Below are 16,405 nucleotides of genomic sequence, written 5' to 3'. Positions count from 1 at the left end.
ACCTAAGCATTGTTAGTCATCTCTCCTCTAGTCTTTAGAGTTTTTTCCCCCCTTTTTTTTGTTAAACTCATTTTAAATTGTGCCTCCTGTCATCATCTAGCCGAGTTTTGAATAACATGATAAACAATATTCCCAGTCCCCAAGTGGAATAACAGAGCATAAGTGAACAAGGAACCAAGGCCTAGTAATCATCTGTGGTTTTAGAACCATCTTAAGTGTTAGCAATATATAGTGTCTAATCTTTACTATTAGAGACATCTGATTTTAACCTAAAAAAAAGATTTAGCTCATCACAATAGATTTATGAGTAACTAAAGATGGAGTATAAACTTCTATAACTTCTCCATGAGCAAAAAACAACAGGGTTCACATTTCAGATATATTTAGCAACTGTTCACTTTGCTTCCACCATTATGAATGTCTTCATTAAAATTATGATGTTATAAAATGTTCCATAGCTTTTAATGGCTTCAGTTAATACCTACCAATATGAGAGATACCACAAGAACAGACTAAAACACTGAACAGTGACATTACTTAGCATTTTCAGTGTTTAAAGCCTGGGGTGGTGGGGTTTTTTGTTTGTTTTTATTTTTTAAACACAGGATAAGCACTTTCTTGTTCCAGCCACTTAGCACTCTGTACTTGCATGCTTAACATGGGTCATATATACCAAGACAGATTTTCAGTCTGAAGTCCACAATACAGTGACTCAGTGTAACTCACTCATAAGACTTTACTCCAGAAAATAGCAAGTTACACAAAAGTTTTTACATGTTTAAGTATACTTAAGTGTGCATTCAGGCTTTATTATTTGAGATCTTTGGATTCTCATCTCTACTGCAAAGGTCAGAATTATTTTTTTATTAAAATCCAAATACTTGAACTTTAAAGGAAAAAAACTGGTATTGTAAGGTTCAGAATAAAACTGCAGAAATCCTGACCATACAGTTTTCACCACTTCAGGATACAAATCTGTCCACTGGGAGAGTTTAACCATGATTTACAGTATTAAGAGGGATGAATGGGAAATAGACTTGCTGCACAGGATTTATGAAAGCTTTCAAGTTAGGAACACAAATCCTGCTGATTGATATCTGAAATCACAGTGGGTTCTTTCTACATGCAAATATTGAATTCCTGATACAGCCGTAATTCAGGGAATTCAGAAATGAATTAGTCACAGCTTACATTTGCAACAAGTACATATTTACATGTTAGTGTTCCCGAAATAATGGGTAGTAATGGAGTGTTCTGTACATGTTCTTTCTGCTGATTATCAACCAGACTCACCAAGATTCTAGGCATCTCCATGAGTGACTCTGTTTCAGTGAGGAAACTCAGCAGGAGCTGGGAAACTCAAGAAGTAGTAGGATCAGTTCTGGGAATTCAGTCTTCCTGTGATGAGGGCACATTGGTAGAACCATTTCATAGGTGACTGATCAAAGGCAAGACATTTATCTGATTTCATCCATGTTTAGTCTCCTGATTTTATCACTAGATTACCTAGATTCTTGCTATAATAAGTCTAACTGTTTTGGAAGAGCCTATAGCAAGCTTGAACAACAGGTACTGTGGTGAGAAAATAGTGTTTTCACTGCAAACCTGAGAACGCTGCTTTAAAGTACTTGTTTTTTAGAGAAACTGAAATGTTTACATAAAGAAAGACAAGAAATAAAGCTTAAACTCACAGTTTGTCTTTATGCTGTGTACAAGTGCAAACCAGTAGAACTGGGTTTACTTTTAATAGCTATAAAAAATAGTGTTTACTAGTGCGGGAGGAAGTAAGGAAAGAGTAGAGCTAGGCAGAAGTTCTGTTAGAAAAAGGTGAAATGCTGCTCATAACAGCAAGTGTGAGAGTAGATAAAAGCAAACACTGGACCAACTACAAAGCATGGACTGCAACAACTTATTGCCTCTAGCTATTATATGAAATTCTTAAAAAAATCATGAAGGTAATAGACTTGGATCATACAGTGGGCAAAGAAAATTCTTAGAACAAACTTCACTGCAACAGATATTTCAGAGAGTGGTTTCATCTGGGGCCCACATATCAGCTAGAGTATATTGTCATCAATCTAAAGTGGTTTTCAGCATCCAGTAACTACAGCTTCAGTGCTCACTGATTCCTTATCGAACTTACTACTTAACAATATTTTAATTCTGTGATCAAGACCATCCACACAGCAGAACATAGGTAAGCCTGTAAAGCCATTCCTCCTCTTTCTCATAAATGGAGACAGCACGACTTAATCAGCACAGAAAGGGAAAAGGCTCCCAAAGGTAACCATCCTTCTGAACTAATGGGAGAATCAAGTTGTGACCAACTCTCAACAATCTGACTTGCAGTGCAACCCCATGTCTGTTACCAGAGTTACACACCTCAACTTACTGCTGAAGTTATAACCAACCAGCCCTGTCCAACCTCCAACACTGGCTCAAAAGTGTTCAAAAGCAGAGCTGCAACTTCTAGGCATCTTTAAGTCAGTGTCTGCCACCACTGATCTCCTCAGAACATAAGAATTCCTCACTTCACACACCCAGCTTTGAAATTTTGGGACCAAATCACTCTCCACACTTTCCATGGAGAGTAAGAATCCCATTTATCTCACAAGGGACGCATTAAGATGAGTACATGCAGACATTTCATAAGGAAGTCTGATCTCCAGAGGTGGCTAATGCAAAGCAGCAGCACTGCCCTTTCTTTCAAATATTCAGAAAAATGTGTTGTTTCCACTGGCATTGAGGTAGTGCCTAGAACTCAAACATGCCCTCATCATAGGGGGGATTGCATTCCAAAGTGGATAATAAACTAGTTTATTTGGCTGTACTTCCAAGAAGACTTAACCTTTACACAGAACAAGTGGAGGATGAACAACATTTTTATGCTTGTTGCAAAAGTGACCATGTGTTATGCTAACAAGAAAAATGTTCAGCTGCATGAAAATAACCTTCCCCCTGAGATTATTCTATTAAAGTTTAATGTTTGCTCTATACTTTCTTTTGAATACAGATCATTTGTTTGCAACACCACAGTCACATAGATTCATCTGTTTTTTCCCTTTAATGTCAGGGCCTTGCTAACACTGCACTCCATCCTCATTATCAGGCTTACTGCATTAAGCTTCTGTTTATGAGCTTTCAACAGCGGGAAATCTAATTCAATTTCTTACCATATTTTCCTTCTCAGAATTGTTCTTTTGTGAAGGGTAAAGTTAAATTTAGATGAATTATGTGTCACTTGCAACTCCTTTTAAACACAGCTCATCAGAAGCTACCTATAAACAGTTTCAAAATACTTCTGAAGTGGGCCTGTTTTACTGCATTCAGCCTGACAAAGGCTGTTTGTTCCAAGTCATCTGATCTGACATTGCATTTATGTCCACTCAGAGGAAACTCTCATTCACAGATTGTAACGGAGGGTAAAAACAGAAGAATAGGACTTGAATGGGGGAAGAGAATGGTTCTCCCTCAAGGCAAAGACAACCATGGCTATCCAAAGCTGGCTCTAAGTGATCTTTACACACTTCCTTTACTAGCTGTTCTGGGCATACTAATATCTTCACCAACTCCGAACAGCTACACTGTTACCTGTGCACTCAAGTCTACTACCAGATGATGCAGTGGTAAATGGATGCACAAACAAAACCTTGAGATCCATTCTTACTAAGGATAAGTGATAGCAAAAGAGCTTTCTGTCTAAATATGCATTGGATGCTACCACCTGGTTTAGTGACTAAACTTCAGTACCACAAAACTGCAAATCTGCAAAACTGTTCAGCTTTATGCTAAGTGGTGACTCATTCTGGAAGACAGTTGGTGCACTGGACTGGAACTCCAACTACACAGATTAAAGCTGCTGCTCTGCTATATGTTATATGTGTGACCTTGGTGATGGTCTATGATATACAGTTTCTCATGCCATGCTCATCCCTCTAACATCTAAGCACCTTCCAGCTCATCCTGCACATCTGCCTTAGCTAAAGGGAAAGGTTAAAGGAACAGATCTTGCACCCACACAGGGAGATGTTGTCTATGATGACAGTCAGTCATTCCTAGAAAATTAATATTGTTCTGGAGAAGTTTTAAATCCTTCATTTGTAAAGTGTAATTTAGCCTCTTTTCTCAGCTTACCCAGTCATCCATATTACAAGGTCTGTAAAAGGGTATAGCATTGTGGGTTCAGTCTCACTGCACTTTGCACTAGGCAGCTGTGAGGGATGCAAATTTAGGACACCCCAGCCAGCACAAGAACAGCAGTGGTTCATACATGTCTAAGCAGGCCAAAATACCTAATTATTAGGTAGTGGGCTTTGTGGATCTTAGAATTCTGAGAAGTTCCTATAACTTCTGAAGGATCTTTCCATAAGTTATCTGGGGTGAGAACTGCGCCATTAGAAAGTAGTTTCTACAAAAAGGCTAGTTTCTCAGTTGCAGCAAAGCAGTACTGTAAGAGAAAGCTGTAAAAGAGATATTTAAAGTATCATTGTGGTTTAGGTGGAAATAGACACATTTTTTTTCTTTCCTGGTACACTTTAGATGTGTGTCCTCTTTACATGCAGAGCTTGCAGGGGAAAATAAATGTAATAAAAAACGTCAGTTGTACCAACAGTTACATTCCCTGTGCAAGATTTCCCATCACCTGATCTCTGACTAGTAGCTTATTCAGCAAATTAGCTTTTTCTTGTTACAAGACTCAGAGAATGTGACAGTGCTTTTCAGAAAAAAAACATATTGGGAAATAATTAAATTACCAAGTGTTATATGATACATACCTTATTCCCAACAGTTTGCTTTGGAAGATGGTGATATGCCTGGCTGGGAGAGGAAAGCTAGAATCCTTCTGTCAAAGATCAGTGTTCAGACCTGATTTAAATTCATGAATAATTCTGGTATAATAAATGCTGGGAAATAGAAATACTGTGGCTCAAAACATGAATATAACTAACTTTGCCTCAGAAAGCGCTCTGCTTAAAACATGATTTGAATTCTTTCCCAGCCCTACCCACAGTTTTAGCTTGCTTACTAATTTTTCATAAATAAAAATATTTACCTTAAAACACATTGTAGCCATGGTAAAACTGCTCCCATAGGTTACATTACAGAATTAACAGCTGCCTATTTGGCTTCCTCTCCAGAAAAATAGCAAGTATCATGTTGTTGTAAGCAATGCAGTCAACCCAAAGCCTGTGCCCATTTAAAATACAACTAAATTATTCTGTACCTCTTCCAGCAAATGCAGCAGTAAAGTGAATACCTGTAATTCTATAATCATCTTTTTCCCCCCTTCCCACCCAGCCTTCTCTTTATACATTCCCCATCTTGGACTGATTCTTACCATTTAAGAAGTGTCAGGTGATTTTTATTCCTTTCATCAACTTTTTCAAATTATAAATATCCAAAGCCAAATGTGAAGTGGATCATTCCCAGGCTCCACCCCAGTGCTTTTTCTACCCTGCTCCTCCCAACAATTTCTTACTACAATCTTTTGCCCTCTGTATTTGGCAGAAGGAATTCAGGATGTAATCTTAACTGCTGGAACAAAAGTATTTTTAAAGTCTACACCGTACATTTATTAACAGTGAAGCAAGTATACTCCAGCTCTAGCCAAAGTGCATAGCAAGCCCCAGCCCGGGTCTTTCCATGTCATCCGCCTGGCTTTGGACCAGGCCCTCTGTCACCTGTCAGTGACCCATAAGCAAAAGACAGACCAGCATATAGCACACTTAAAGCAAAGATGAAGTCTTTCAAGAAAACTGAAAACGATCATGTCCAGCTGAAGATCTGAACTGATTTAAACCCTCAGTGATGGCAGTTAATGCTCTCATCTTTCTTACTGCTCATGATTCTGTAAGCATTTGCCTCAGAAGTGCTCTATTTTCCTGTCCCTGCAGCGAGTGACTCTGTACACTGTTCAATAATTTTATATTACCCCTAAGAAGATGAGGTATAAAGTTTACAGTGTTTTCTGAAGAAAGTATTTCTTGTCATTAAGGAACATTTCCTGCAAATTGCATTTTTCTGAACCTCATGCTGTTTTCTGCTTGCACATGGCTTCAGGCTGGAACAGCTCATCCCACAGTAAAGCCTATAGGGAGACAAGATGAGCCTGTCATGCCCCTTTCTGCACCAGTCAGGGGCTGGGGCTTGTCTCTCTTCTCATAGAAGAATCACTGAGTGTCTTCAAACCCAGTAAATATCAGCGGATCATTGGCCATATACCTCCATTACAGATCTGGCCCTGTTTACCACCTCCAGTTCTACCCCTCATAACCCAGTTTCACTTCCTTGCATGAGAACTACTCCTTGGAACTTTTTCCTCTGTAACCCTACAAACCCTGAGTGAGCAGACAGGGTGTCCTTGCTGCCCTCATCACCCATCCTCAGCACATACCCATTTTTCCCACCAACACTTCCCTCTTGCTTCTGACACTCACCCACCCACCACCTCCTCCTCCACAGAGACTTAAATGACATTAACTTCAGCTCTGACAACCAGCCCAGGGCAACAGAGCTTGATTTGGTTCACATCCACAGAAGCACACTATTACTTTTATTTATTTAAATGAACTGCACTTACCAAAAATTGTCTCAATAAGTGTTGAGCTTTAAAAAACTGTAGCCTGAAGCTACGAATACCTAGAGAGAACTGATTTTTATTAATATATAATTAATAAATGCTCTCTTGCAAAATAAATGTGATGATACATGCAGTTGTAGTAAGACAGAGGTTGTATTAATGTAGCTCTGACTGGTGTTCAGCACAAATGGAAACCTGAGCTTCCTCTGTACAAAGGGCTTCTCCTGTTACCCTGCCACACAGGGCAACACAGGCAGCCAAAGCACGTTCTGGAACTACACTGTCCATTAGATTCTCAACGCTATCCAAAAGCAGTCTGCAAGTGACACCTGTTTATTTGAATGAGTAGCATTAGCACTTACCTTAGCAAGTTGTTTAGGTGGGATATGTGCCATGGAAGATATCCCCTCTTTGCTCCTCTTTATAGATATTTATCTCTATGTAAATAGTAACAATAATACTTTAAAAATTGTAACTGAGGAAGGGATGAGTAAATTCAGGATTTGTATACAAGTCCATTTCCAAAAGCCTTAATGCAACATTAATCACTTCACAGAACTGATCAATAATAATTCTGTCTTGGTTGGATTAAGATTAAATAAAACCCATCAATTCACACAGTAACCTCTGAAAGGCTGCATCCATACTGCAGAACACATTAAAGCACAAAGATGACTCTGTTTCTGCAGCAGTAGGCAGAGATGAAAAGAGATAGATTCTGTATATTGCCTAGACAGAGAGGAAAAAACGGCTCCAAATCAAATTATATATACAGAGCCTCTGCTTTGGGGCAGGAGAATAAATTAGGTGTCTACCCCTGCACCTAAAATATTCTATTCACAAATTTTAAATTTGCTCTTTTTACTAGAGATATCAGTGTCTTATTTACAAGAATCATTTAGCTTGCTTCTGACCTATAAACACTAAAACTAGTAAGCAAGAACAAGCCTGCCTAGGTAAATGAGCACCTGGTTCTACCAGGTCACAGTAGGTATCTTGACCACATAGAGTCTCACTGGGACTGGTCTTAAGAACAGCAGCAGCAACCACAACAGCATGAAAAATTCACAGTTCCTTATGAAGTTCACTTGTTAAACAAGGGACTGCAAAAAAAATTCCATAGCAGATGTACACACATATAAACTTCCATAGTGAACCTTTAACAGGACTTTACACAGAGTCAAGCAGTCTAGATTGATTAGATTGGATAATACATAAGAAATGCAGTAAGAGTGGTCTTGCAGGTGTAACCATAGGCACATCTACAGCAGGGAAGAAGTACAGCCCTTCTCACGGCCACACCAGCCAGAGGAGTGAAAACTACCATCAGATAGCTGTTATACCACACAGCTGTGACACAGGGGATATTGAGTCCCACTCCCCATCAGGAATTAATCTCTGTCATCTTGTTCCTGTATGCTGTTTCTACATTGCACACAGTAAGGAACCACAGTCATAGAACTCCTTATTTACATTTCCTCTTATCTACAGGAGAACTAGTTCAGCTTCCCAACACCGTTAAATCACTGCAAGTGCTGGGAGAGAGAGAAAGCATCAGTCGCACACACACTTCCAAACAACATCAGGGAACATATCCCCAGGTTCATTCTCCAGCAACTACCAACACTAGGAAGTAATTACTTCTCAAGACCATCCTAAAGCATCATGGCAACTTTAATAAGAACACGGGCTATAATTAAAGCAATTCAGACTGTCAAGCCTCTGACTGATATAATGAAGAATAGACAGCAGAAACTTTTTCTTGAAAGGAAAAATTTTACTAGAAAACAAATATTACCTTAGCTGAGGAGACCTCTCCCTACCCACTGCAATCTTCAGTGACAAATACCCTAGCAGAGTCTTGAGCTGATCTTAAATACAGCCCCAGACCATGGGCAGGGGGTGGGTGGAGGCCCCAAGTGAAGCTGGCCAGGGTCATTGGGGCCTATTAGTGCCCTCATACACAGGAACATGCCATATGGACAAATACTCTTGAGTGATCCAAGAACAGAATTTCTCTGAGAATTAGGTGAAAAGTAGAGCTAAGCCTTTCATATTGACATACAAGAGAGACTTCTGCTGGCAGAGCAGGTGCTTGCAGTCTCTTGATATACACTCATTACTTCTGCATCCAGACATGCTATATCATAAGCAAGATTAATTTGTGAGTAACATGATGGCTTGGAAAACTATTACCTTATAAATACTGTTTGAGATCAGCAGCTCCCTGTATAGAAGACTGCAAGCATCTTTTCAAATATGGGGCTTACTTGCCTTCCCTTTAACTTCTATGTTAGGCAGACACTCCAAATGCAGTGGAATGGGGTGACAGTAAAAGACAGTTAAGTCTGTATGGTATAACCAGAGAGAAGGTCCCTGGATGAAGAGCTGCTACTGTTGAATGAAAACCAGCTTCTCATGTCTGAACTCCTGCAAGGCAGAGCACACAGGCCTGAAATAACACCTGAATGTGAGACTTTTGTAGTCATCACAGTCCCATGTAGTGAGCAGAAGTGCCCAGTAGGATAGTATATGGATACTAAGAAAGGAAATCTGTTCACAAAATCTAAGAACAGTGAAAAATGGTGCCTTTATATCGCAAAAAAACCCCACATAAAAGACAAGTAAGTATAATAAAGAGCAGTTCTATTTCTTCACAGACTTGGTATGGTATGTCCAGTTCACACAAACATCCAGGACCTTAATGCAGAATCTTCTTTATTGGACCTGAATAACTTAAAAGTAAAAGTGATATGGGATGAGAAATAAGTGGGAGTTTTGCAGAACAGTTAAAAATAGACAGTTGTAGGGAACTTTCAATACTTATTGTGCTAAGCAGCAGACAGTTCAGACACTTCAGTGTCTGCCTTCAGCTTTCTTTCAGTGTCACAGCTTGTTATTTATAAGTCACTTATAATAAAACTACCTGAAATTAATGTCTAAATTCTGCAATGTATTAAACTATACAGAGGATAACAGTCAAATAGTAAGATGCACATAATAGAATGCTCAACTTTCTCTGGAAAATAGGATTTTAATTCCTTAAGTTTAAATCCTAAGCAAGAAGTAGTGTATGCCCCATCAACCAGAAGATGGTGACATGAGATTAACCACACAGTAAAAATGAAAAGGGTTCCCATTTTTTTTCTGGATGACCCACTTTGCCTATGTTATAATTTAATGTACAGTCTGAACTGCCATTGCTGCCAAAAGAAACAGCCCAGACTTTCCTGCAGACTCAGTGACAAAAATTTTCCTTGCTATGCTGTACTTCCTACACTGTGCAGGCATAACCACTTGCATAGCCCTACAGCAAAGCCATAGTGGGAAAGAGCCACAGTCTGAAATCAACCATTTTGTCATTATTTTTTGTTAGATTGACTAATACAGTCAAATTCCTGATCCTGTTCCCTCCTGTGGTCACAACAATGCTTATGCTTACACAAGCAGGAGCAGCACAAATACAGAACCCCGAGGCTGAGAAAGGACCATGTCAGAGTTGCAGCACCAGCTAATGCTGCTGTTAATTGTGTGTGAAAGTTCAGCAGTCAAAGGGTCTTCCTTCTGAGGTTTTACACCACTGTAGCCGACGGAGGAAGCCCAAATTGCGTCCCTGCACCGCTCTGGCAATGGACACCCCTGTGCCTAGTGACAGAATATATCCTATCACTCATCAACAGGCAGCAGGGTGAGACCCTTCTCTGACACTGCTGTGACTTTACATCTTGGATGAGAGACCTGACAGATTAGGACTGTCCCAACTGGATAATTACTTTCGATCTGTGCTGACTCGCCTTCATAATGAGCCAGAGGATTAAAAAGAATGGTTTCTAAGTCCACTCATGGTTGTATACACACGTACAGATCAAAATATATGCATAATTCTTGTTTATGAGGAAAAAAAAAATCTATTATGAACATAATTTATTTTGAACAAAAGGTGCACTGAAAATTTAAAAAGCATGGGTGTTCAAGAATTCAACTCCTTGGAAACTCTGAGCCAGTCATAGAGAAGAATATAAATATTGAAAACAAAACTAACACTAAAATCAAAACTATACCCAAGACTATGTTCATTAGCAGCAGTAGCAGCTCTTTTTTTCCTCTAGACATCTGTGCCTCCAGACCATGCTGGTCTAGATGTATCTAAACTACTGGTTCAGAAGCCCTCAGGAAATCTGTAGAGGAAGAAATCTTCTGGCATTTATGGGATGGTGTCTTCTCCGCATGCCAGAAAAAAATCTGTGCTGCAAAGATGAGAATGTTAAGCATTTCTTCTGAGTTCCAGCTTCTTGCTTTGTCTGCTAGGAATACTGCAGGAAAAAAAGGGAAGTGCCAATAGCACCACTGGGTTGCAAGTGTAACTTAAGATGCTGTAATATCATTATTTTCATCAAAATGGTCTCACTCTCAAAAACTTTCAGGATTCACAAAAATGTTTCCCATGGAGGTCTGAAAAGAACACATCAATGTATAAACGAAGCTTTTTTCTTTTTTCTCAGCATTGCAAAATCACTAGTGGCTTTTGTTGTTGTTCAGTAAGGTGTTTAAATATTTAGAGATTTTGAAATACACTAGGATCAGAATCCAGTTCTGCGTTTGTATATGGACAAGATGCTCTGCAAGTGCAACATTCACTCCAGATTTTGACTTTGAATTTAACAGCAATTGTTTTCTCCTTTATCGAGTTGTCAAGCCTTCCTTGTGATGGGAGCAATGACCAAAATTCAATGTTACCCAGTATAGATGTGACATGAAAACAGTGTGAACTCTGCAAGTTCTTAAGGTTAGCTTTGTTTAGGTTAAGAAAACCACTGCTTGTCTAAATAAAAAGCTATCTTTTTATTTACAATCTGAATGTCAGGGCCAATAAGCAGTTTACTGGTGTCAATAGTTCATTTGATAAAAATAATAAAATGGGCTGAGTTAAATTAACCATCATATATTTAGCCGTCAGAATAGTTGGATAAAATTGAAATTCTTCTGTTTAAAAACCTCTGATGGAACAAAAATCACATTTTTTGTTACTGTTCAGTCACCTTTGCTGAAATAGAACAGTTTGTTTGTTTATTTATTTATTTATAATAAACGTGTATAGAAAAAAGGCAAAGCCAATTGAAAGCCTGCTACGGAAGCACTGAATAGGATACCTCGGGCTTCGGCGCCATCTAGGGATAACAGCTCCCTTGGACGCTGGTTCCCAGGACCAAAAGCGCACAGGGCAGACAACCCTGGTCATGGTTTGCACAAATGTCTTCTCTTGCATTTGCACTCCTGGCAGCTCCTTTCAAATCCATACTCTCAACCAAATAAAATCACACGATGTCTTACATGTATTTTACCCAACTGCAGTGAAAGCTTCTCTTTGCATCTTAAGATCACTTTTAACTTCGAAAGCACTATTTAGGGTATTGAGAGTCCTGCCGTGGTTTCCTAGGCCTGCATGGCAGTCCTGGGGCTGCGCCTCCTCATGGCATGAGGGGTTCAGCCTGAATGGAGGCCACTGCTCAGTCAGCACCCAGTGGTATGCAACTTCAGATACACTGCATAATTACAGGACCACATATAACTATTTGCAGGTGCTATTTCATAGTAAAGAAGTTAAATAACTGTAAATATTCCCTCCCCAGCAGCTACCTTCAGCACTGTGTAAGACGCAGTATTAGCTCACTCACAAACACTAACTCAAAAGGGTTTAAAACAACAGATTTCTTTCCAGGAAAGGAGAAACCATACCAAAAAAAAAAAAAAAAAAAAAAAAAAAAAAAAAAAAAAAAAAAAAAAAAAAAAGAAAAAAAGAAAAAAAAAAAGGAATATAGTAAATCCAATAGTAGGCAGAACTGTCATTCTTTAGGACATACTTTAGCAACAGTTCTGAACTCAGCCTTTCTTTCCATCCTTCTGAGTAGCTGCAGAGGGGGACAATTTTCACCACCACTGGCCTCTGCTTGGTACCACGACGTGCACACAGCTGATCATGGCACAGCACCTTCCGCCCTGTTTCAGCTCTTCAGAGGGAAATCAGGGCATATAGGACCGAAGACACAAAAAGGAAACATCCCTAGTTGGATTCAATTTTGCCCTTTTTTCTCCCTTTCTCAGCTTTTATCACTTTGTTCAGGGTCTTTTTTGTTCACCTCTTTTGTCTACAGCATTAATACAAACAATTTGATCCTGATCACCTTTCCTCATAGACCTTAATAGCAGCCTCCACAACAGCATTTGCCTTGTTTTAATTTTTGTTTTTAAGAAAACCCAAAATGCTCAAAGCAATTGCCACTGGGTGAGGTCTGGATGTATAGCTGGCAGGTTCCTATGGCACGGCATGGCACGGCACGGCACAGCACAGCATGGCATGGCACGGCTCAATTCTGTGACACCATCACTGCAAAAATGCAGTGGTGCAGAGGAGACAGGCATCAGGCGGAAGGTAGAGCAGGAGCTGTTAAAGCAGAAGGGAGCTGTGCTGGTGGTGGAGGGCCCTGAGGGGAGCTGGACCCCTGCAGAGCCAAGGCCTTGGCAACTGCCCCCTTGGCAGCAGTCTTGTGGGCTGGTGGGAGGAAACCTGTGATTTTCGATAGCACAGGTGGAAAGGGTCTGAGCCACCACCCCAGATTAAATGCTGGTTTTCTAACTTTCTTCATCTTCACCTTAAATAACTCCAATGTCTCTGTCAAACTTGCATATTTGATTACAGAACCTTCTTGTTTGCTGTAGAGCTCTGTACCTGGAAGACACAGTAATAAAATGCAAGATCATATCCAAAACTGCACATCCTTTCCAGTTATCCTTTTGGCCCACTTAGTTTCCTTCTTATTCACAGCACAGCTGGCATTGTTTGGCAGTTTATGAATTGAGCTGTAGAATTGCACTGAACCGACCAAATACCAGGCAGGAGAATTCTTCAATCTGCAATACCTGATTTCAAGTTTGCAGCTGCTTTTCTTGTCAGCAGAGCCTTTCACAGGACCTGAGAACAACTGATTTCTATCACCCAAAGTCACTAAGTTTGTCTCCTCTTTCCTTCCTTCACCCCCAACTTCTCTTTCACAACCTAAGCAAAACATTTTTCCTCAGTAGACATCTTTTCTAAGGTCTGCCTAGGTGTCCTCTGCATTTATTTGCAATGTCTCTGGGCAAACTAGACATGATATTCCACTTATGACTCTAACAGAATGGAACAAGATACATACCTGAAAAAACAGTACTATCATATCTCTAACTTCTAGGCCTTTTTTTTTTTTTTTTAACAGCACCTTAATAGGTATTTGATTCTCTCTGTTTCCTGAATAGAGTTCAGCTGCACTCTAGTGGCTGTATTCTAGGATTTCAGGCATTTCAGGATTGCCCAAACTCTCTATTCTACTACTTAAAGTAACACAATTCACTAGCAATGGAAAATATACTTCTTCAGGTATGCACATGTTTTTCCATTCAGGAAAATCATTGCTGAAGGTTGAATTCAGAAAGAGTACACATAATTATTTTGTGAAATTGGATTTTGAAGACAGTATCTCAGACACAGTTTTATTCAAACCATATATTTCAGATGCAGGTATGTTGGTTAGCATCTACCCTGACTGCTAGATCCATTGAAGTGTCATATATATAACCCAAGTATCAAATTTATAGTGTCAGCAACTCAGTGCCCACCCCTGTTCTTGCAGGTAGCAGTCCCCAGACCGTGTTTGGTGTGGCCTGTGACCTTGCCACTAGGTGGTGAGGAAGACACGTAGTTCAATTTCTACAACTGAGCTTTTTAAATTTGGCCACGCCTCAGGTTTGGATCTTGTATTAATTCACAAACATTGCAAAGCCAAAGTTAACGCTTGATTACAAGAATTAAGGAAATAATGCATAAGAACATTTGAGGAGTAGAAAGTGTAGCTCGGTGATTTATTAAAGACAGCATGGAATATATAACAATACCATGGTGATTTTTAAAGTGCATGAAAATTACAGCATTTTTTCTATGAGTTATAGACAGATATACAGCTTGGGAATAAGGCATGCAATGTTAGAAGAGGAAATATAGGCTGGTAATGGTAAATATTTCCAGCATAAAAGGAAGAAAGTATTTTAAAAACAAAATTGGTCAGGACAAAAGAAAAACATGTTATAAAGATCCGCTTTGTTTTGGGACTGAGATGAACACGAAGACTAAATTCTGATGAGATTTGAACTTTTTTTGCTTGGCTCTAGGAAATTTGACATGTAACCTGAGTTATTCTAGAAAAATAAGCCATTCTGAGAGCTGTTCAAAGTAAGCCCTTAACTCCACTTAAAACAGGGTGCTGCAGAGCAGAACACCACCAGAAAGAGGTGAGAGAAGATGGAAAATATTGATGCTCTTTGAAGGCAGAAGAATGTGGGCAGTGTGAATTTCCCTCCTGCATTGCCTAAAATGGTTAGGCTCTCACATTTTCAAATATCAGTCACCAGATCATCACTGCACCTGAAAGAACTGTACCATTGGCAGTTGTTATTTGAAGAGACACATTTTTTTTATGTGAAGGTTGTGTCACTGTAGTCATCAACTATAAAAGATCTAATTCTTTAAAAAGAGGGAAAAAAGGTCACAGTGAGAAAGGTATGCACCTGATAATAGTTGTACGTCCATGCTTCTCAGCATTTGAAAATCTAAGAGCTTAAAATCAATTTGACAGAAGATTTCCAACTGAAGTATATAACAAATTATGGAACAGATGTATCTTGTGCTGCCTACTTATTGTGGCTTCATTTCTTGCAATATAAGATTGAACTACTAAGATTCAAAGCATGTGATCATTCCCAGAAGACAGCTAGGATTGTCACCCCTGATATGTTTTTAGTTATCAACCAAATTTATGCATGTAGCCTGTCAAACTTGCCATTCTTCCCCAGAAACTCTCTGTGACCCCGTCTGTGGGCTGCAGTTCACTTAACTACCCTAATGCTACCCCTGCAGTCATTCTGACTTCCTCTGTAAAAATCAGATGTGGCTGTTTCCCACACATCCTCCCTTACACTCCTACCCGAATCTAGTTAGAAATTCTGGCATGTGGGCTTGCACAAGTGTGTACATTCACCTTTTTCTCTCTTGATTTCATTTTTTGGTGACCATCAGTGTTGAAATTGCCTCTCTGAGCAGAGGACAGTGGAAGCAACAGGAGCACCTGGGACAAAGTGCTAATTCTGGAGGTAACAAAAGTGACTCTGAAGAGAGAGAGAGAAATAAAAAACATGTGGGAAAATATGGGAGAAGTGAACAGAAGAACAGTTAAAAGCATGAGGAAATAATATGGTGTCTTTTTTACAGAAATATGGAATTCCATTTCCAGGAATATGGGATCTGCCACATTACATTTCTGGGCCACAAAGACATTTAAAAGCATCTTTCAAAACAGCTCTTTGCAGTCTAATTGGAATCGGGGGCCATAACTCCTGCAAGCTGACCAACATTTTCCGTTGACATGTTCAAATACATACATAGGTTGAAAATGCAGTTGAAAATTGTTGCACTAATCTAGCAGTGTATCTGAAAACTCAAATGTAGAAAATACAAAGTGATGTTTTCTCAGCAAGCTTCACTTGGCCACCACATCCTTGTGTTTATCACATCACAAAAGAAGTTCTAGACAAAGACAAAGCTCAAGCATGTGTGCAGCTGGGTTTTGCAAAAATGGGTGAAATATGCATGTAGCTATAATGTACTCTTAGTGACATAGTCAGGATCCAAGCAATAATAATGATTAGATAAATGTGTTAGAATTTCTGTGTTAGTTGCTCTCTAGACTAGGAGACTGACTTTAAAGTTGACTGCTTTTCTTCTGTCTCAGCATCAGA

This window comes from Athene cunicularia (genome assembly GCF_003259725.1).
Source record: "Athene cunicularia isolate RWA chromosome 13 unlocalized genomic scaffold, athCun1 chr13_part1, whole genome shotgun sequence".
NCBI classification, from domain to species: domain Eukaryota; kingdom Metazoa; phylum Chordata; class Aves; order Strigiformes; family Strigidae; genus Athene; species Athene cunicularia.
The sequence above is the reverse complement of the archived record's forward strand: the minus strand, read 5'-3'. Positions refer to the sequence as shown.